This window comes from Stegodyphus dumicola, chromosome 7, assembly GCF_044657685.1.
Source record: "Stegodyphus dumicola isolate Sdum_Otavi_A_Nest chromosome 7, ASM4465768v1".
NCBI classification, from domain to species: Eukaryota; Metazoa; Arthropoda; class Arachnida; order Araneae; family Eresidae; genus Stegodyphus; species Stegodyphus dumicola.
Genome location: NC_140774.1, coordinates 66242108 through 66265805, shown reverse-complemented (window position 1 = coordinate 66265805; position 23698 = coordinate 66242108). Strand labels below are relative to the sequence as shown.

At 31.7% G+C, this 23698-nt stretch overlaps 1 protein-coding gene and 1 long non-coding RNA gene across 33 annotated transcripts in view; one reads left to right on the top strand and one right to left on the bottom strand.

Annotated features, from left to right (window-relative positions):
* Positions 1-11492, bottom strand: part of LOC118204579 (uncharacterized) — a 44250-nt gene extending 32758 nt beyond the window's left edge. For 3 of the 27 annotated variants that reach the window (XR_015042074.1, XR_015042086.1, XR_015042091.1), the window contains exons 1-4: positions 7392-11010; positions 3201-3281; positions 2946-3088; positions 987-1044 (exon numbers count right to left, since the gene is read on the bottom strand). This is a non-coding gene — a long non-coding RNA (uncharacterized LOC118204579). The other 24 variants (XR_015042072.1, XR_015042099.1, XR_015042075.1 and 21 more) reach the window with 22 other exon arrangements.
* Positions 11493-11706: 214 nt separating this feature from the next.
* The window catches only part of LOC118202125 (uncharacterized), a 69620-nt gene continuing 57628 nt past the window's right edge, over positions 11707-23698 (top strand). For 4 of the 6 annotated variants that reach the window (XR_015042070.1, XM_085820371.1, XM_035374277.2 and 1 more), the window contains exon 1: positions 11708-11830. The gene's annotated coding sequence lies outside the window, so the exon portion shown is untranslated. Of the gene's footprint in view, positions 11831-23698 lie in introns of all 6 variants that reach the window. The other 2 variants (XR_015042069.1, XM_085820368.1) reach the window with 1 other exon arrangement.

Below are 23698 nucleotides of genomic sequence, written 5' to 3'. Positions count from 1 at the left end.
ATACGACTCCATTGATGAGATGCCCAGGTTTTGCGCTTCTTGCACCACTGTAAACACTGATGCTGATGGCCAGCTTTCAAAGGGATGCAGCGTTCAGGACGGCAGGCGAATAAGCCAACTTTTTGAAGGTGTCTGCACACAGTAAACTGCGGCACATGTCGCCCCGTTGCTGTACACAGTTGTTGAATTATGGAGTTTGGTGACTTGTTTCGGGCTCTTTTCGCCTGCAGGATAATATATTGGTCATCCACTGCAGTTGTTTTCCTTGGGCGGCCACCACCAACCTTTCTAACAGCCGTACCTATGGTTTGTAAGGCTTTCCAAGTGCACGAAAAGCACTTTTGTTGATTCTGAACTCTTCAGCTATACTAATCACACTTCGCCCCTACTCCAGATTTTCGATCATTCTTCCACGTGTGAAGTCATCCAGATCATTTCTTCTAGCCATATTTCATGAAAGAACTCCTTGTACTTGCAGCGAATGTCTTTAATTGTGTCTCCATCCTTCCTTTTATGATAGTCTCGAGTTGAGTGTGCCAGCCATATACGTTTTGCTACGTTCACGTAGCCTGTGACATTTTTTCTTGACATTTGCATACGCATGACCTTTCTACTGAATGCAAGAACCCTTTTTCTACAATTTAATGGCTATCTCATTAAAATTTACATTGTTGCTTAAGTTTTGCACCCCAGTGTACTATCCAAAAACCTTCAAATTTGTGGCAATCATCATCATGAAATATGGTGGCTGGCTATAAATTATTCCAAGTATTTTTAAAAAAATCTGCAAACCTGTGTACTTGTGACTCTACAATGCTTCCAATAGCAAAATTTATTATTATAATATTTCAAGAATTCTCGGATGGTCTTGCAATTGCATCAATTTTAAAAAGGCTACTTTAGATCTGCATTTTGAGGCATACAAAATTATTATAGCTATTGCTTGATTAAGCTAATTAAATCAGAAAGTTAAGGAAGAGCATTACTTGCATTGCTGGTTGAACTTGAGTAAATCAAATCTTTGCCCCTTCTTCTCTGTTACACCTACAAAATAAATCCAGTATTTCACTCTAAACTATATAGTTTAGGCCACTCATGATGTACAGGGATAGATAAGATATTAAGATAGGCTAGATAGATTATTTATCAAAGGGATTTTTTTAATAAAGTGCCTTCAGTCTTAATCAGGTGCATTTACTAAGTTCATCAGGCAGGACATCTTTCAGTTCAAGTGCCATTCATTATAGAATACACCACTATACTTATACAGAATTAATATTGGGTAATCTCAATTCTACAATTCAAATTATAATCTCAATTCTACAATACAAAAGTTATACAATTCAAATTAATGTACGTTTTCTTCTAATTAGTTTATTACTGATGATATAGAGTGACCTTGATTGAAGCAGACTGCAAATACGGTCATTTCTGCTCATGCTGCATAATTCTACCCCATGTTGTGGATAATTTTTGTTTTAGTGTAATGTTAAGAAAGGAGAACTCCAAAGTTAATTTTTGTTACATTATGTTCTATTTTAAAAAAAGGAGAAAAATTGTGCTATATATGTAAAAAGTGCTGTTTCTGATGGCACAGTTTGATGGTGGTTTAAGTGTGTAAATTTCAGTCTCGAAGATGATGCCCGCAATGGATGACAATCCCTTGCAAACAAGGACCTACTACAAGAAGCTATAGCTGGAAACCTAAGTTATACGATTCCAGAATTATCAAACAGAATAAATATTCCAAAAACTACATAATCATATGAAGAAGAAAGGGTACACAAGCTGCTATGATGTATGAGTACCCATACTTTAACAGAGCAGAATATGCTAGATTGAACTTCCACAAGTGATTCTTTCCTGAAACAAAATAAAAAAGCTCAATTTTTTTTTTTTAAATAGCTTATTACTGGAGATAAAAAGTGGATACTGTGCATTAAGTCTGGGGGGGGGGGAAGGGTTAAGCCAAAAGAACCTTCTTTAGTAATATGAGCGTGAGGAAACGCAGCCCCCCCCCAAAAAAATTCCTTTGCGTATGGTGGGACTACAGAGGAATTGTACACTGTATTGTTGTCTGATTTGGTGGCATTTTCAAATGGCACTTTAAAAACATAAATTAAAGCAAAGTGCTTAAACCTCACCAAGGGTATGCAATCTGCTACGATGTATGAGTACCCATACTTTAACAAAGCAGAATATGCTAGCTTGAGTTTCCACATGTGATTCTTTCCTGAAACAAAATAAGGAAGCTCCTTTTTTTAAATAGCTTATTACTGGAGATAAAAAGTGGATACTGTGCATTAAGTCTGGGGGGGGGGGAAGGGTTAAGCCAAAAGAACCTTCTTAGTAATATGAGCGTGAGGAAACGCAGCCCCCCCCAAAAAAAATTCCTTTGTGTATGGTGGGACTACAGAGGAATTGTACACTGTATTGTTGTCTGATTTGGTGGCATTTTCAAATGGCACTTTAAAAACATAAATTAAAGCAAAGTGCTTAAACCTCACCAAGGGTATGCAATCTGCTACGATGTATGAGTACCCATACTTTAACAAAGCAGAATATGCTAGCTTGAGTTTCCACATGTGATTCTTTCCTGAAACAAAATAAGGAAGCTCCTTTTTTTAAATAGCACATTGCTGGAGATAAAAAGTGGATACTGTACATTAATTCTAGGAAAACAAAATCACGGGATAAGCCAAAAGAACCTTCTTTAGTAATATGAAGACGTGGAAATGCAACCCCCCCCAAAGAAAAATGCTTTGTGTATTGAGGAACTACAGAAGATTTGTACACTGTATTATCGTCTGGTTTGGTGGCATTCCTAAATGGCATTTTAAAAGCAGAAATTAAAGCAAAGTGCTCAAACCTCACCAATATTCAAAGGTTTAGATTCATGATAATGTCTGGCTTCATATTTCAATCAATGTCAGACAAAAACTTACTGAGTAAGGCTGAGATGTTTTGTGTCTTTTCCATATTCATTAGACCTTGCCCTCTCAGATTTCATCTCTTCAGGTCACTTGAAAATTCTCTGAGTAGCCTGGAATTCACTTCTTTGGAGATTCAAACTGCATGTCGATAACTTCTTTATGAATAAAGGTAATGACTTTCAAAAAAAGGAATTTCCCAGCTGCCTTAGGGATGGCAAAAAGTCATAGAATAAAATGGATTTATGTGGATTAATTAAAGTTTCTTACTTTTTTTAGATTGCTTTATTTGTATCTTTCATAAAAAAGTGCAGAAACTTTCGAATGACCCAATATAATGAAGTTTAAATTCTATTGAGAGAAATATGTTACTAATTTATGAAAAAAATGTAGTGAATTTCATATTATAAATAAACTTCATTACAACTGAATCAACATAATAATTGACTTAAATAAAAGACTAAATAAAACTGAAATTATACAAAATGTATAATTATATGAATGTATCATAACTGTGAATAAATAATGCAACTTTTAAAATTCACATTATTTATTCCCATTTATCCTTAAATGTAATTTTAAAATTAATTAAATTAAATGTAATTAAAGTCCTTACATGCTATTTAAAAAAATAAAAAGAATTAAAGGTTCAGTAAATAGATTAGAGATTGCTGTAAGACAGATAACATAATTAGTTTCATAAGTTATCATGTAACATTAATATATTGCTCATTCAGTGAATACTACACATTCACTCAAGGAGCAGTACCTATTTTTGAGGGCACAACAAGACATGGGAAAAATGGGTACCATGCTAGATGTTAGAAGCTCAGTGGGAAAATGTTTGTTTTGCCCTGCTATTCGATTTCCAGTGCAACTTTGAATATGATTGTTGTTTCATGCCGCAATATTCACATCGCAATTTTGGACAACATCACATCAATTCGCAGAAAATATTTAAGCCAATGAGGCACAGTATATTGTTTCCTTACTATGATGCAAGGTCTCATGTGGCATGGTCAGTTTAAAAGAAACTTGTGAAATCCAAATGGCTTCAATAGGTGCCATACACAGGGTTCCTACACATTTCTGCACATGGAAATTTAGTACTATTAAGGACCATTAATGAAATTTAGTACTATTAAGGACTTTTAAGGACCATTAATGAAAAAAAATTGAGGACCTATGAGCAAATGGGAACTGAATAAATTCAATTAAAAATATTATTCTATGCCTGAATTTCACTTTTGTAATACCACTTTGTACTGTTTCACTTTTGTAATATTTTTCAAAATAAAATAGATCCCTAAGTAGTATGCATTATTACTAAACATGAATTAACTAACATAATTATTAATAAGTTTGAGAATAAAATAAACTTCATACAGTTCATCAAGTAGCATTAAATATTTTACACTTATAATAGTTAGACATATTTGAAAGAAGATAAGTGACATTTACGTTTTACTAATAATTAGCTTTATTAAGACACAATAACACACCGAACAAATACTAATTCAGAAGTCAAACAACAAAAATCAGCGTTATATTTTCAAAATTTTCACAGGACTAGTTTCGATGGTTTTACCAATCCAAATGGCTTCAATAGGTGCCATACACAGGGTTCCTACACATTTCTGCACATGGAAATTTAGTACTATTAAGGACTTTTAAGGACCATTAATGAAAAAAAATTGAGGACCTATGAGCAAATGGGAACTGAATAAATTCAATTAAAAATATTATTCTATGCCTGAATTTCACTTTTGTAATACCACTTTGTACTGTTTCACTTTTGTAATATTTTTCAAAATAAAATAGATCCCTAAGTAGTATGCATTATTACTAAACATGAATTAACTAACATAATTATTAATAAGTTTGAGAATAAAATAAACTTCATACAGTTCATCAAGTAGCATTAAATATTTTACACTTATAATAGTTAGACATATTTGAAAGAAGATAAGTGACATTTACGTTTTACTAATAATTAGCTTTATTAAGACACAATAACGCACCGAACAAATACTAATTCAGAAGTCAAACAACAAAAATCAGCGTTATATTTTCAAAATTTTCACAGGACTAGTTTCGATGGTTTTACCGAACCACTATACTCAGCTACAAAACCGCAAATGAAAAATTGGTTTCATTTGAGGTTTTGCAGCTGAGTATAGTGGTTCGGTAAAACCATCGAAACTAGTCCTGTGAAAATATAATGCTGATTTTTGTTGTTTGACTTCTGAATTAGTTAGCTTTATGCTGACTTTTTTTTTTAATGTTTCATTTTGTCACATATTTGGTCAGTCTAGAGGTTTAGCAAATAGTAGGGAGATTTTATGTCAAACGGCACAGGTTAAAATGAGAAGTGAGATCATAATCAGCATGATTCATAACAAAAGACTGAATGTTGTCCCTCTGCTGCTTGTCTATAGAGAGACCTGCTGATTGGAACAAACTTGAAAGGCCTGATGTAGACACGGTTGGCAAGTGTTAAAAGTTAGTCAGGCTCTGCTTAATGCAGTTAATGTCATAGCTTTGCGTAGAGTTCCAGGGGTTGTAACCCAGTTAATATACTTTAAGGTTCCAATAAGCCATTAAAGCACAAGAGGTGATAAGTTGTTTTATATATATTATAAGTCTCAGTAGATGCAAAGAATAAGTTTTACTTGAATTTTTACATTTTTGTGTTTTACCTTGTGACCACAGTGAGTATTAATGAAAGGCAATAATTCGCTTTAATATGTAGAGATAATTTTTAAGGGTAAGTAGTTAGTTATAAATAATTAAATTAGGTAATTAGATAATCTTAGTCATTATGGATTTACATGACCACTATTAAATTTTATTTTTTAACAATTTATGACACTGATTCTTAAACGATATTTGGATAATTACACATACAACTCTCAACAAAATATTTATCTGTCATTTTAATTTGAAGCCTATAAGGTATTTCTCCCACCTTCTTGTAGTGGTTTGCACATTGAGCCGATATTCCAAAGGTCTGCAGTTCGATTCCCAGCGAAGGCGCTGTTAATTTTTCATCTTTCCTGCTTTCAAAAATACCTAATGTCTCTACAATGGCGCCCGAACTAAAAGGGTATTGGATAATGGTTCTCCACACCCAGGATTTGGCAAATGGATCCTATAAAAACCTCAGTCGCCCTTTAAAAGGGGGAGTATATAAGGTCTTTCTCCCACCTTCTTGGTGACCCTTCGTGGTGTAGTAGTTTGCACACTGGGCCGGGATTCGAGAGGTCCACGGTTCGATTCCCGGCAAAGGCATTGTTAATTTTTTATCGTTCCTGCTTCAAAAATACCTAATGTCTCTACAAGGCTTCCCAAAAATTTTGGCTAGTTTATATTGATTTCCTTTTCTTTAATTATCGATCTTTTCTGACAATAATTAGAAATTTGTCTCAATATGCAAACAAATTGTCTCGCTATATTCTCTGTGCTTTATCTCCTAACTTGTCAACCTCTCCACAATGTACTTATGAGGGTTTACTTGATCTGGTAAAAGTTAAATAGTCCCCCCCCCTCCTCCGATAGACGTGAAGCAAATTATCACTGTGTCTGAAAGTAACTACAATATCAGACAAAGAGATTAGAACATAAAGGTATGCTCTGATGCTAACAAAGTCAATTACAGGTCACGGTGATGCAATTAAACAAGAACAGTCAAATTCAAACTAAAAATGTGGACTAGTGGTCAAAGATTATATAATTTAATTTAAATTTATCTGGCTCAGTAACTTTATCATACGAGGAAACAGAAATGTGAAGTTATAGTAAAGGCTGAAATCATAAACAATTGGGTAATTTACATAATAATAACTGCACATATCTTTGAAGAATAATTTTCTTTATGTATTCGGTTTCTTTCTTCAACTTGTTTCCTTTTAATTTAAGAATTTAATTAAGGATTTCTGTTATTCTAAAAAACACTAAATGCATTTAGAATGTACAGAAAAAGTGGCTAATTTTATTTCTTTAGTAATATGAACATTCAGAAGAAATATGAAATATATATGGTAAAGGATGGTTACAGAGCTGGTGTGGCAGAATTTTTAGAATTTAGTGACACACAGAACAACAAAATCTAGAAATGGCAAAACTTTTAGAATTTAGAGCAGGCATTGGAAGCAGAATTTAGATAGGCACTAGGCAGGAGAATTTAGGATACACAGAGATTGCATCAGGTGGGAAAATGCATAGCACCAGCTCTGTGTATGATGCATTTAGAGATATTAGATGAATCTTTTAAATTGTAAGTTTTCAATTTCTTTAGTAATAAAAAAATCTCTTCCTATAATGCCTGCCCAAGTGATAAGATTAGAAGCATTTTCAATATTTTCCATGCTTTTGTCTAGTGAAAAGTAGAGAAAATAAAGGGAAGATAAACATGTTAAGAAAAAAGATTCTAGTATCAGGAGTAAAACATTCAAATATTACGTTTCCATTGTTCTTCCAGACATTCTTCAAAAAGAAATTCATGCAAACTTCCTGTAAAATGCATCCATTACGTGTTGATATGTAGATACCATGGAGATATTTTTCATTTTGTCACATATTTCTCGAATCTTCTAGAATCGTGGGTCTATAAATCTTGCCTTCAAATCCTTCTAAACTTTCCATGCTGCAGTGTCAAAAATACTAAAGAAAAATTATCCCAACCAATTCTGTAACAGCAAAAAGCCAGAAATATTTTGAAAAAAAAAAAAAAAAAAAAAAAAAAAAAAGGAAGGAAAAAGTGTAAAATTAATTTTATAGAGAAAACTGATGCATATTCTGAGAATTTTGAATAATGTAAGACAATTATGGCTAATCTTTAGAATATGGTAACAGGTAGTTTCGCGACATTTTGGCAAGGCGATAAAGATTACTAGCTAGGACTTCAGCAATAATCTGAGAAGTACACAGTTCGAATAACAGATTAATTTGTCTTGGAGAAATGAGAGATCATGAGACATGTAATGTAACATTTTCCGGAAAATTCCAATGGGGATTTTAGCTAATAAGCACTTAGGAACAATTTCGCTGCTAAAGTGCAGAATTGCCCACTTATTTGTTTGGCACTTTTTACAAGAGTAAGAAGAATTGGATTTTTGTCAATTTTCTTTAAGTGAAAATATGTTGATGTGTACATGGATAAAGTCAAGAGTGAGCGCAATGCCATTTTTGTGCAATTCTGGGATGTTTTTTTTAAGTGAAAATAGGTCAACATGTACATGGGTACCTTGTATATGCAATCCTTAAAAACGCGGCAAGCAGTGGGCTATTCTACACTTTCTCCCAATTTCGTACCTAATCTTCGTCATGATTAAGTACTTTTGTTCCATAAAAGTTCTAGTATAAGTGTAATTCGGCTAGCAGATTGTTGAAAAAAATGTTGAGTAAAAAAAAGAAACATGCCTTTACTTCGTAAAAACAAAATGTAAAAAAAAAACTAGCAGGTTGTTGTAGCAGGGTTGTTCACCAAAATTTCGCCAAGTTACCATAATGTAAAGATTCACCACAATTACATGGGAAAAACGCTTACTATGAAACAATTAAAAAGAAGACATTTTAATTAATTACATAGCTAATTTTGCTTTTACTAAGAGCTGTTTCATAAATTATGCTTTATAGCTATATACCTTGTTAATTTTTCAGATTTAAAATATTGTATAATAAGTAGCCAAAATGAAACTTTATAATATGACAGCGAAAAATAAAAATGTTTTATTTTAATGTTATTTTTTAAATATAATTCTAATATATTACCATTATTTTAATGAAATTTATCAATGTTTAAAAAAAATCGCCGAAAAATTCTAAGATCTCGGAATTAAAAATTTTATATAGAAACTGATCTTAAAATTGCCAAAATGTTGAAAAGTTGTCAAATTTAGAACCATTTAATAAAAGAATTCACAACCCCAAAAATGAAAAGTTGTTTAAGAGCTCTTTATTAGAAAAAATGAATTTTGAAATGCTTATATTTCACTTCTTGCTTAAACTCAAGTATCCCATCATTTATATTAGAAATAGAAACAAATTATAACCCATGAAACCATTCAAAAGATAACCATATACGTCAGTGAATCGCCAAATATATTCCTCCAAAATGCTAATCCACACTCAGAATGGCAGTCGTAAAAACAGACAGAAATTTCAGATGACTAAAATTAAGGACCTTCTACTGATTTCGGCCAAAATTAAGGACTTTTAAGGACCAAAAATCGATTTAAAAAAAATTTAAGGACTATTAAGGATTCTTAAGGGCCGTACAAATCCTGCCAGGATTCGTACACATTTCTGCAAATGGAAATCAAGTACTTTTAAGGACCATTAATGAAAAAAATTAGGACCTATGAGCAAATGGGAACTGAATCTAAATTCAATTAAAAATATTATATCTATGCCTGAACTTCACTTTTGTAATACCATCCTAAAAATAAATAGATCCGTAAGTAGGATGTATTATTATTAAACCAAAATTAATTAACATTATTATTAATAAGTTTGAGAATAAAATAAACTTTATGAAATTTATCAAGTAACATTAAATATTTTACACTTATAATAATTGGACATATTTGAAAGAAGGTAAGTGACATTTTATTTGCGTTTTACCAACAATTTGAAGTTTATTATTTTTTTGACCTCACCTGTTGCATCATCCATTAAATGAATTTTCTGCAAAGTGAGTTTCGAGGGACCAAACAAATTAAAAGCTCTTGGAATTAAGTTGGAGCTATATGTCACCTATTGAAGCCATTTGGATTTCACAAGTCTCTTTTAATCTGACCATGCCACATAAGACCTTGTATCATAGTAATGAAACAATATACTGTGCCTCATTGGCTTAAATATTTTCTGTGACTTGATGTGATGTTGTCCAAAATTGCAATGTGAATATTGCGGCATGAAACAACAATCATATTCAAAGTTGCACTGGAAATCAAATAGCAGGGCAAAACAAACATTTTCCCACTGTGCTTCTAACATCTAGCATGGTACCCATTTTTCCCATGTCTTGTTGTGCCCTCAAAAATAGGTACTGCTCCTTGAGTGAATGTGAAGTATTTGCTGAATTCGCAATATATTAATGTTACATGATAACTTATGAAACGAATTATGTTATCTGTCTTACAGAAATCTCTAATCTATTTACTGAACCTTTAATTTTTTTTTAAATAACATTTAAGAACTTACTCAGAAATTAAATTACATTTAATTTTAATTAATTTTAAAATTACATTTAAGGATAAATGGGAATAAATAATGTGAATTTTAAAAGTTGCATTATTTATTCACATTTATGATACAGTCATATAATTATACATTTTGTATCATTTCAGTTTTATTTAGTCTTTTATTCAAGTCAATTATTATGTTGATTCAGTTGTAATGAAGTTTATTGATAATATGAAATTCACTACATTTTGTTCATAAATTAGTAACATATTTCTCTCAATAGGATTTAAACTTCATTATATTGAGTCATCCGAAAGTTTCTGCACTTTTTTTTTATGAAAGATACAAATAAAGCAATATAAAAAAAGTAAGACACTTTAATTAATCCACATAAATCCATTTTATTCTATGACTTTTTGCCATCCCTAAGGCAGCTGGGAAATTCCTTTTTTTGAAAGTCGTTACCTTTATTCATAAAGAAGTTATCGACATGCAGTTTGAATCTCCAAAGAAGTAAATTCCAGACTACTCAGAGAATTTTCGAGTGATCTGAAAAAATAAAATCTGAGAGGTCAAGGTCTAATGAATATGGAAGAGACACAAAGCATCTCAGCCTTACTCCGTAAGTTTTTGTCTGACATTGATTGAAATATGAAGCCAGACATTATCATGAATCTAAAACTTTGAATATTGGTGGCTTTCGTATTTTATCTAATCATTATATGCACAAACTCAGTATCCATGTACACATCGACCTATTTTCACTTAAAAAAAATCCCAGAATTGCACAAACTTGGCATTGCACATTAATTAAGATAAATTTCATAATATTTATTTTATTTTCAAATATATTAATAATTATGTTAATTAAGCTATGTTTAATAATAATGCATCCTACTTACGGATCTCTTTTTATTTTTAGGATGGTATTAAAAAGTGAAGTTCAGGCATAGATATAATATTTTTAATTGAATTTAGATTCAGTTCCCATTTGCTCATAGGTCCTTAATTTTTTTCATTAATGGTCCTTAAAGTACTTAATTTCCATTTGCAGAAATGTGTACGAATCCTGGCAGGATTTGTACGGCCCTTAAGAATCCTTAAATTTTTTTAGAATCGATTTTTGGTCCTTAAAAGTCCTTAATTTTGGCCGATTCTTACAGATTCTTTGTTTGCAATCGCCTGCATACTTTCCTTACTTACGAGTCCTTTGAGCCTGCTAAGTCTTTCTGCACGCAACATGAAAAATTAAGCTTTCAGTGCATCAGTAAAAGGCGCTTAAGCACAAGGCACTTAGGCTTGAACCCTTATCCCCACATCATCAAAGATTAGTATTATCATCAAGAAAAGGGTTCCGTAAAGAAGTAAAGATTTGGTGTCCAAATGTTAAAAAAGAACAAATGATAAACTGCCTTCCACAGTGAAAGTTTTTGAAGTTGATGCTAAATTGAGCGCTAGTGAGGGGAAAAATGAATGAATAGGGAATAAACAATTTTAAGAAATATTTGAAAACTTTTTGCTACATTCTAGATGAAACATTAAGTCAAAAAGTAAAAATTATAAAAAGTAAAATTAGGTTTTCTAAGTTGTAGTTTTTCGTCATCAGGCTGAAAACCGTGAAAATAGATTGAAAATAATTTCATGTCTGTTTCTGATAATTTTCTTTTACTCGGATTCTTTGATATATAATATGGTAGATGTTTTTAGAGAAGGTATATTGAATTAATTTTTAGTATTATCTTCCTTATCTTCCTTCTGCCCCCTCCCAAAAAAAAACGTAATGTTATACAGACGAAGTATATTTTTTTCCTTTCATAATTTTTATTTGTTCAATTTTCCAACTTCAGTCTGTGATACAAGTTTGGCTTCTACTTCGTGAGGGGTGAATGCTAATTTGTAACACGGCTGTTCACGTTGTGTTCTTAATTATTAACAGCTCTAAGAACCAGCAATTTAACTAAGTAATGCTTTTATTTTTATTATTGGTTATTGTCATCTAAAATGAGAATAAATCAATTTTCTGGCTTAAATTTTAACAATAACCTTTCAGAGGATGGCTGGTGTGACATAAATAGATGATTAAATTGAAATAAAAAATATCATCGATTATCTAAGATGACAGAATAGTTTGATGCATCACCATGGTCATCAAAAATTAGCAAACACTGCTGGTGTAAGAAATGTATTGTTTTTTGTATTAACTGGAATTTAAGACAAATTTTTTTCGTTTATCACGTTTAACCGATTAATTTCAGTACATTAATACTAATTTATATTTTTCAAATGAATTTTTATTTCCGTTATAAATGCTTATATATTGTCTTATACTTAATATATTCTTTTCTGTGCTAACTTGAATTTAATACAAATTTATTTAGTATATCACGTTTAACCAGTTAGTTTTACATCTACATGCTTATTATCTGTGAATTTTTACTACCATATGCTTAATATATTGTTTTGTCTGCTAACTTGAATTTACATGCACAAAAAATCACGTTTACAAAATATCACGTTTGTGGCTCGGCTTGTCGCCGATGAAACGAGAGCTTGGCGAGTAAAAATGCAACGGCGCCAACGGGTTCTCTGTGGATGAAAACCCGCTTTCAGGGATGGTGCTAGACTTTTTTTTTTTGCCTCTGTAATCTCTGTCATTCCTAAATTCTGCTATCCTGCGCCTCCGTAGATTCTAAAATTTTACCGCCTAATAGGCCACATTTGCTGTAGTGCCAGCCCTATTTACGTTGCATTACACATGCGGGAAACCACCATGCCGCGAAATTTGAGCCATGTTGAGTTACCGGTATTCAGTGTTCTTTTGGAGCAGCTGTGGTGCTTCACAACTGAAGATTCAGTTTTATCATTGACAAAATATAGGAAAATAATGTTTTGACCTCCCATTATTGTGTTTCACTTGTTTTATATGTACAAGACACTATCAAATATACTTATTTCTGTTAAACATAAGTTTACTATAACTATAATACTTGTATGCAAAAATGAGATGATGTAATTTCGAAAAAAGTACAATATTAAAGTAACTTTACACTACTGTAGCTGAAAAAGAATGTTCTTTAGTTAAACGTTCAAAACTATTCCTGTAAATTAATGAGTGTTATGCTGATTCTTGTTGTCTAAGCCTCCAATAATCCTTATTTTTCATGTTATTTTAATCCAGATTAAAGTAACTATTTTATTATGCAAAATAACTACATTTCATAATTCTGCTTGGAATTCAAACAAAAATTTTATTTTGTTGTAGAGGAAAACTGTCGCTCAAATTCATTTTTTGGGCTTTTTTAAATGTGTTTACAGCATAGAAGTAGCATATTTTAATTTTTTATTACATTGAAAATAAACGGTAACAGAAATATCCCCATATTTTCAACTGTGAAAAGTGCAGTGAGGTCATCTCAATTAAGTCTCAAATTAGAATTTTGTGTACTAAGTATTTTTTGAAACATTGAAATAAGCAAGACTGTTTTGAGTTGTTTTATAAGTAATCTTATGAACAAGTAATAACAATTCATATATTAATTGCATTATGTTATGGATATACATTACTTTTGTTTTGTGGGTTAATCTTTGGATTATGGTAACTTGGCGATTTTTTCGCGAAAATTTGGCAGTCAACCCTGCTACAGCAACCTGCTAGTTTTGTTTTGGACGCCATTTTATTTTCACGTTTTCAAGCCATGTTTGGTTAATCTTTGGATTATGGTAACTTGGCGATTTTTTGGCTAAAATTTGGCGACCAACTCTGCTACAGCAACCCTCTATATTTTTTTGCCTCCATTTGTCTTCACGAAGTAAAGACGTTTCTTTTTATTTACTGAACAATTTTTCCAACAATCTGCTATCGGAATTACACTTATGCTAGAAATTTTATGGAACAAAAGTGCTTAATCATGACAAATATTAACTGCAAAATTGCGAAAAAGTGCAGAATCGCAACTCCTTGCCGTGTTTTTCAGAATCGCACATACACATAAACCATGTACACGTCGACTTATTTTTACTTAAAAAAAATCCCAGAATTGCACAAAAAGGGCATTGCACACACTCATAACTTTATCCATCTACACTGCTATTTTCTCATAAATTACAAAAATTTGCACGAAAATGCTGGAAAATTTTGTGAATCTTTAAACTCGATAAAAAGCACATATATGAAATTACCTGATCGCGAAAAAGTATACAGTCAAAAGTCGTTAATCCGGGCTCGTCGGGACTTCAGCGATTCCGGATTATAAATCAGTTTAAATCTCGTAAGATGGCATGCAGAAATTCTAAAATTAAAAATATGAAACCATAATTTATGAAATAAAGAACAATTATGATCTAAAGGGTATCAAAATTTGCAAAAAGAAAAAGCTTAATATTTATTTGTTTACTTTATTAAACATTTCTTTCAATGTAAGTTGTTTAAGTTTTGCTTCGTTTCATGTGATAATACTTTCTCTTTAATTCTATTAAATAGACATAATTTCTTGTTCAGTTACAAAGTTCCGCTGTTCAAGTTCTATAATTGCTGTGTCAAGAACACCGACTAATTTGTCAATCGAAATTTTTTCGTTTTCAATAACCTCTGTCACTTTTCTTCGCTATCGGAAGCAAATTATAATGACGAGGAACTTGTTTTAAATCATATCAAAGACGGAGCATATCGAGATGAAATACTACATTTGGTAAGGAATTATAAGTCAAATAAAATAATGACATCTGCGCTGAAGATAAGGATAGTGCTAACAGATCAACTTCCAATTCATTACGCGCCCGCCGCGGCGTTCCCCCCGCCGAGCAGCGTGAAATTGATAAACAGATTTCAGATTTCAAAACATACTTTCGCTTTAGATCCTTTACATATTAACAAATATGTATCGGAAATTCTATTTCATATAATCGAAAGTTTAAGCTTACTTTTATAAAATTGCTCTTACAGTCTGCAAAAATAATAAGCCGGATCCAATTCGAAAATTAAGGAACAACGCAATCATCAACATTAACTGAAATAGATAATTAGATAATTTTAGTTTATACGTCCATTATACATAAAACGCGCACGCGAAAACGTATTCTGCACTTGCGCACACTCATATGCGCAGTCGTAAGAGGTCTTATGCGCACGCGTAAACGCGTATGCGCATGTGTCAACGCGGCGCATGCGCAGAAAGTTTTTAGTTTTGAGGTCCGGATTATAGATCATTCCGAATTAACGACTTTTGACTGTATACCCTTTCCAAGGATGAACATTTCCACGTATAAAATAAATAAAATATCCAAAAACGTTTACCTCTAAATTATCTATTATATTATAAACGTCACCAAAAAATTCATACCGCAAGCATTAAAAATGGTTACAAATACTTAGTGTCAAATATTTAAATTATTTCCATGCACGTTTACTTCAACTGAAACGTATACCGAATTGCTAAAATATAAAATTCACAAAATAACTATCATTTAATTAAAATATAACTAAACCATGTACACGTCAACCTTTTTTTACTTAAAAAAACATCTCAGAATTGCACAAAAATGGCATTGCGCACACTCTTCACTATATCGATGTACACTGCTTTTTTCTCATAAATTAGAAAAATTTCACAAAAATGCATGAAAATTTTGTGAATCTTCAAATCCGGTAAAAAGCATATATATGAAATTACCTGATCGCGAAAAAGTATATACCCTTTCCAAGGATGAACATTTGCACGTATAAAATAAATAAAATATCCAAAAACTTTTACCTCTAAATTATCTATTATAAACGTCACCAACAAATTCATAATGCAAACATTAAAAATGGTTGCAAATACTTAGTGTCAAATATTTAAATTATTGCCATGCACGTTTACTTCTACTGAAACGTATTCCAAAATGCTACAAACATATAATACATATGCCATGCACGTTTATTTCCACTGAAACATATACCAAATTGCTACAAACATATAATTCACAAAATAACTATCATTTAATTAAAATATAATTAAATTAAAAAAACACTACTTAAAATATAAATAAGCACATACATTAAATTAATAAAAATTAGCTTACAATCCTAATTACTTTAAACTAAATCATTGCTAATAACAATTTTCCAATAATACCATATTAATTTATTTACTCCTTACATTTAGAACAATGCATAAAAATAATATCCTCAAATAATTAAAAATACTAACTTACCTAATCTTCTTCTGAATCTTGATTATGTGGCGGATAAACTTTTCTTATTTCCTCCGCTAAATAAAAAGCAATCGTATGTGCGCCTGTTTCAGGATCTTTAAAATCATACTTATGGTTCACAGCAAGATGTTGAAAACCTTCATCCTCCAAACAGACATATCACTTCCAGCAATCAGATATTATTGTACCAGGTAGAATATACTGCTTAATAAAACTTAATAAGCAATCTTTACTTCTATCTCGCACAACCTTAAAAAAACACTTATTACTACCCCTTTCAATCTCACTAAATACCCATTTCACTTTAGATAAGGCCATGGGATCCAAAAATTAACCAACACTGTTTCACAACACAGAATGAAGCTAAATACAAAATTTCCAGATTTTTTCCAGATTTCCCCCTTTTCCGATTAAAGAACTGTAATTCGTCCATTAATGTCACATGACATATCTCATGATCTCTCATTTCCCTCACACAAAATAATGCGTAATCGAAACTACTTTTCACATTATTCCCAAAGTCCTAGGTAGTAACCTTTATCGCCTACCAAAATGTCGCCAAACTACCTGTTACCATATTCCAAAGATCAGCCCCATGTTTTTTTTTTTTTACTCAACATTTTTTGCTGGCCGAATTATGCTTATACTAGAACTTTTATGGAACAAAAATGCTTAATCATGACAAAGATTAGGTGCGAAATTGGGAGAAAATGAAGAATCGCAAATTGCTTGCCGCGTTTTTAAGAATTGCACATACACAGTATCATCCATGTACACGTCGACCTATTTTCACTTAAAAAAACATCCCAGAATTGCACAAAAATGGCATTGCGCACAATCTTGACCTTATACATGTACACTACTAAGGTCCTAGCTAGTAACTTTTATCGCCTTACTAAAATGTTGCCAAACTCCCTGTTACCATATTCCAAAGATTAGCCGTTTTGTGTTATGGGTAATTAAATGGAGGATTTACCTATTATCCTGGCTGTTAGGTGTTAATCTGCATCTGAATATGTTAATGATAATCAATAAAATTGTGTTAAATCAGCCATTTTTTATTGTCCAATTGATGTTTTAGTGAACTATGCACAAGTCTGAGTTATTATTTGTTATTATTTTTTTCTTGAAAATAAAAGGATAGGAAAAATAAAAGCCAAAACTTGAAAAAGAAATTCATAAGTCCTCTATCAAAGTAATAATAATCAGATGTGATATTTATAATTTTGAGATAGAAATGAATGAAAAGCATTAGGTCTGGTGCAAAATGGCAACATTTTGTTTGTTATGTATATAAATTAATCATGAATGTAATATTTTATTATTTAATCACAATGCTACGCAAATAAGTAAAGTTTCTTAATATTTTTATATAACTTAATATTAAGTGAGGAAAACCTTAATAAATCTTATTAAAACAAAGGCATCGGAATTGGAAATACTGCTCTTAAGCTTTTGTAACTTAATTGGAAAGTTAGTTGTTCTGCTGCATTTGTTTTAATTCAGAGAAATTTCTTAACTTATTGCTTAATAATGAATGCCAAATGAGAATTTAGGTGCAGAGAAAATAGAAAAACCGATTAAATACATAACATTTTTAAGGTCTGGGTACTTATGTATTAACTGCTTCCCTTACAAATTTTTTTGAAAAAAATTACAAAAAATCATCAATTTTTTTTGTTTTGTTATTAAATACAACAAAACAAATTAAAATATGTAGCCAAGTTTAATTTTTAATTTTTTGAAGGTGTAAAAGCATTTAGGTTTAATATTAGTTTCTTAGTCCGAGTTATCTCGGGCAAACAAAAAAAAGTTAAATATTAGTCTTTGTATGATAGTTTTTGAAACAAGGGACAACAAACGCAAAGTGATACCTGACATTCTACATTGGTATCTGGTCTCTTTTCTTACTGGCCTACCACTGGAATCTCTTTAACGGGAGCACAAGGTACACTGTCTCGTTGGATTTTATTTTTTTTAAAATTTTTTTCCACTTCTTAATAATCACTATCTGAAAAATCATTGCTTTCGCTATCTTGCATCATCACCATTATTTTATTTTTTTCAATGCATGTATCCTTTATACATTACTAATCCACAAGCCGAAGTATACTATACAACAGGGAAACTTGTGACCAGTCCCTCCAAAAGAACCGCGCAACCAACAAACCAGGCCAAGTAAAACCACAATATAACAAATTCAGCTTCGCTTGAGTTTTCATGGGATAATAATTAACTGCAATATATACTAACCTGAGATAACTCGGGGGGTAATCAGCCAAGTGGTTAATCCAACCACTTAATAGAAGTCGCTAAATTTTCAGAACATGCCAAATCTGGCAACCATGCTCATAACTGTTCTTCCAGTAACTAACACAGTCTTTCAGTGAAGTAATGCTGTCATTTTTTTTATGCATTCTTATTTGTTGTATTCCACATTCCAATGGTTTATGTAGATAAATCATATTTTTTGCCCTAAACTTAGTTTTAAAATATGAGCTTGTGGAATTTGCCAACAATGCGAGAAGCTGCTATAAAATTTGTGCAAGAATACAGAATTTTTCTGAAAATTTTCTAAAGAAATTAACGACCAAGAAATGAGTTTCCTATTGAGTTTCCTAGATAGCCACAATTTCTAGGGCTGTGGAGTCGAAGTTGGGCAGATTTTGGGATAAAAAGGAGTCTGAGCTGGAGTTGCTAAAAACAGGTCAACTCTGACTCCTCCAGTTTTTGTTGGACAGTTTGAATTTGAAATGAAATAAATAGTTATTTTCTATTTTATTGACATATTAATAAATAAATATAAGGGAGGAGGATGGATGTGATATTTACCATTAGTGATTAAACTGATTCATTTACTTTACAAACCTCACTGGTAAATTAAGGTAAGCAGCAATAACTTCCAAAATTGATGCCATTCTTAGAAAGCGAGCAGGAAAAGGAGCAATTATCGATCAGGAAACACTATAAGGAAGTATAAATTTGATAATAAAGAAGTTTTCAGAATTAAGAACTTTTTTAGAAGATGTAGATAACCCTAATGTTTCACTAACAGAAAGACTGTGGAATGATCTTGCAGAATTGGAAACTCTTCTTCCTACACTGTATATAGGCACAAAAAAGTTGCAATCTAAAGAATTAAAGGAGGCGAGAATGGAAGAATGGGATGTTTGTCCTTTCTGAAATGGAGGGTTTATTGTGGAAGGAATCATTTCTTCAATGAAGAAAAGATAAACTAGTTTGCTAGACAATGAGATCTTGCTGAGTTCAATATATGTAGATCTGAAACACCGAATTTTCTTACATGATGAACAAATTAAAACGGCAAAGAAAGCTGCCTATGAACTTTCATTAAGAATGAAATTATTCTCAGAACAATTGGAGAATTTGATTCGGGACAGTCAAACTGCAGACATCGGAACCGAGTCTCTGTCATCCTCTTCTAGTGATGAATTAGAGTTTGAGAAATATTTTTGGATAATATTAAAAAGGCTAAGGCAAAGTGAATAAAAATAAAGAACCAAGAGCCTTTAGATATAAAAATGAAAAAACACAAATAAGATTTCTACACGACCTTTGAAGAAATAGAGAAATATGATTGTGCTTGCAAGACACCTCTTTTAGAACTTATAAAAAAATCTATCCTGAAAAGTTAAAGGAAGTAGCCCTAACAGAGTACCAGCTCTTCCTCATACTCAAGTTAGGACTCTTAGGAAAGACTCTTCTCCAGGGTTCGTAGCGGTCCTTATAAGTGCTTATAAGTCCTTATATTTGAAAATAAAATATAAAGGCCCTTATAGGTGCTTGCTTTTTCTTTAAAGCCCTTATTTTTTTGCTTTTAGTGCTTTTTTTTTTTTTTTTTTAATGAACGCACTATTTTTCTCCGTATTAAAGCCGAAACTAAATAAACAACTTTTCTTCCTAATATGGAATGTCAGATGGTGAATCATACTCCCAGAAATAGCTTTTCTTCTTTCTCTGCATTAACATAACCTTTGGTGTGCACGAAGAGTACAGACAGGTGCCTGTTGTTCTATTGGTCAAAGAACTGCGAAAGCAGTAGAAAATTCCGGTACGTTCGGCATTCTTTTCCTCCCACCCAAATACTACACACGTTTGAATTTCTATCAAGATCTTAATAATTTCTGCTTGGTCAGTTCATATTCGTGTTTATTATGATCGTTATGCTTATGTTATGAGCATATGTATGAATGTTTATAATAACATAGTTGCAGTAACTGCTGAAGTATAGTAAACTTTTAAAAATGTTTGTGTTTTAACACAGATTAGCTTTCTAAGGAATAATATTTGGAATGGCTTAAATGAAGGGAAAGTAATCGAATAGTAAAAATAAATTTGTTTTTTTGGCTAATACATTATACAGTATGTAGATTGGGAGGTTCTCCACTTTCTCCGCAAAATCTCGAATATTGAAACTGTTACAGTTCGCTGCAAAACAAGCAACAGACCTTTTTTTTTTTTTTTTTTTTTGTCACTTTCCAATCTGGATTGAATAGGACTAAAATTTCTGCGGTCTACCAACGCAAGCAAAGAATGATTCTATGTCATTCCGGAAATTTACTGCCGTTCAGAATTTAGATTTAAATTATTTAAATATCAATATGAGTGTAAAAATAAATTGTATTTATTATTAGGTTCCAAGCGAATACAATAAATATGCCTTATTATTATCTATTTTCTCTATTTTGAACTGAAATTTCATCATTAAATCTTGTAATATAGTTTAGTTCTGCAGTTTTTTTTTTTTTCCTCTCATTGTAAACTAGTTCTGTAAATTGAACTGTTATTTAAAATTAAAAAGAAAATAAAAGTAATTATTTTCCATTGTTGAGGTAATGCTTATTCTCTCTTAATAAATACTGCATTTCTCATATTTTAAATCACAAGTCTAATTTATAAGGTTATGCAGTTGTGTATAATGTAATTAGACAGGTGCTTATTTTTTTTTTTCTTAAAATATGCTTGAAAAGTGCTTATAGGTGCTTATTTTTTAACTAAAATGTGGCTATGAACCCTGTTCTCGGCTCTGAATCTGGATCTATTGCCCTCCAAGAAAGAAGGTCTTCCTGAAGCTATACTCTTTCTTAGAAATAAGTAATGCCAGTTTATCCATTTCATAATAATGCTAATTAATATAAATAATTTGCTATGCCATCAATTTTTTTTCTGTGGCATTTATTACTTCTTTTATATTAAAAAAAATAAGCTGTAACTCGTGTATTATACACATGGGTTACAGCTTATTTTTTTAATTATTTGTTTATTTGAAATTATTTATCGAACTCAGCAAGATCATTTATTAGTTTACACACACACACACACACATATACGAGGGAATCAAGTCTGTCATTTTCCCTACCAACTCCATTGCATGAAGATTGCATGAAGGCAAATCTCTGCTATTCTCTGATGTTTTTTTTTAAGCGAAAATAAATTGCTGTGTACTTTGGGAGAAGAGTAATGCAAAAATATTTTAGAAAAACTTGAAGAATGTATTTTATTTTTTTAATTTATCACATAATCTGTATTTAATAATTAAAATTTTTTAATAGTAGTACAGTCAAAAGTCTTTAATCCAGACTCGTCGGAACTTCAGCCATTCTGGATTATAGATCATCAGTTTAAATCTGGTAAGATGGCATGCAGAAATTATAAAATTAAAAATATGAAACCGTAATTTATGAAATAAAGAGCAATTATTATCTAAAGGCTATCAAAATTAACAACAAAAAAAAAAAAGCTTAATATTTATTTGTTTACTTTATTAAACATTTTTTTCAATGTGCACATGTGTAAAGCATACATTACACATAGTCGAAATTAGAAAATTGCTACCAGAAAACTATTTGATGTGTATTCGTGATATTTGTAATGACGAGGAATTTGATTTAAATCATATCAAAGACGGAGTACATCGAGATGAAATACTACGTTTAGTAAGGAATTATAAGGCGAATAAAATAAAAACATCTGCCGTGAAGATAAGGATAGTATTGACAGATCAACTTCGAGTTCATTGTGCGTAGCGTCGTCCCCCCCCGGCAGAGCAGCGTGAAATTGATAAACAGATTTCGGAATGGTTAAAGAATCAAAGAATATTCGTTTATCTATTTTTTGCAGCAATTCCACTTTTTGTTTGATGGACATCGAAACATGCTTTCGTTGGCAGTTCCAGATTTGGAAATTCTTTTTGACATTGTAGGGTTTATATTTATTTTAACTAACATTTATTTTAAGTTTAAACTATCTTTCCTGTCAAGCCTTACTTTCCCCTGGAACTGCCAATGCCAGAATATGTAAATTTTAGTAGAACGCGCAAGGATTCAAATTATCAGCGGAAGTAGTATGATTTAAATAGCAAGGAAACGAGTTCGGTGTGTGATATTCTTACTGCACGAGCGCGGAGGTAGTTAGCAAGAATTGAAGAACCCCGCGTTGCGGCCTATGTGCTTGGCGGGAAGTAGTGGTAATCGTTCCAGTGAGCTTCAAGTCTGCTGAATTAGCAGCGGTATTGTAAAACGCGGTGAGTTAGTTATTTTAGAGAGCCTCGTAGTTAGAATCTTGTCTTTAGTTTCTTTTCAGGTTATTATTTTTATTTGACTGCCGAGTTGGCACCGTCTGTAAGCGTCAAGAGCACGCAATTGTAATTTATTACGTTGAATAAAAAGGGACTTAAACCCTTCACAAGGCTCTATCTTTTATATAAGTTTTCACAGTCACCTCTTGGTTGCGTGCAAGTTGGAGGCGCGCAACGTTATAACATAATAGAAAGTTCAAGCTTACTTTTATAAAATTGCTGTAACAGTCTGCAAGAAATAATAAGCTGGATGCAGTTAGAAGATTACTGAACAACGCAATCTGCAACATTAACTGAAACAGATAATTAGATAATTTTAGCTTAGCTTTTACCATCCGTTATACATGAAACGTGCATGCATAAACACATTATGCGTTTACGCATGTGCAGAAAGTTTGTAGCTTTGAGGTCCGGATTATAGATCATTCCGGGTTATGGACGTCCGGATAAAAGATTTTTGACTGTAGTAGTAGTAATGTTTTTTTCGGTATGTTGATAATGTTTACTAGCTTACAACAAACATCAATAATTGAGGAATCTTTTTAAAATATGGTGCAAAAATCACAAGCTTGTACCTTTCCATCTGCAAAAAATTGCCAGATTGTGACAGGGTGTCTGTTTTAATACGCAAGTACCAAAGATTGAACTTAATGTGCGGTTAGGAGTCATAATTACTGAAATGACTACATTGCATGAAATTTTAATATGATTTCCTAAATTTAATTAACCAATGTTTATTAATTCACGAATTTTTCAAGAGTGGTTATTAAATAATAGAAAATAAATTCCA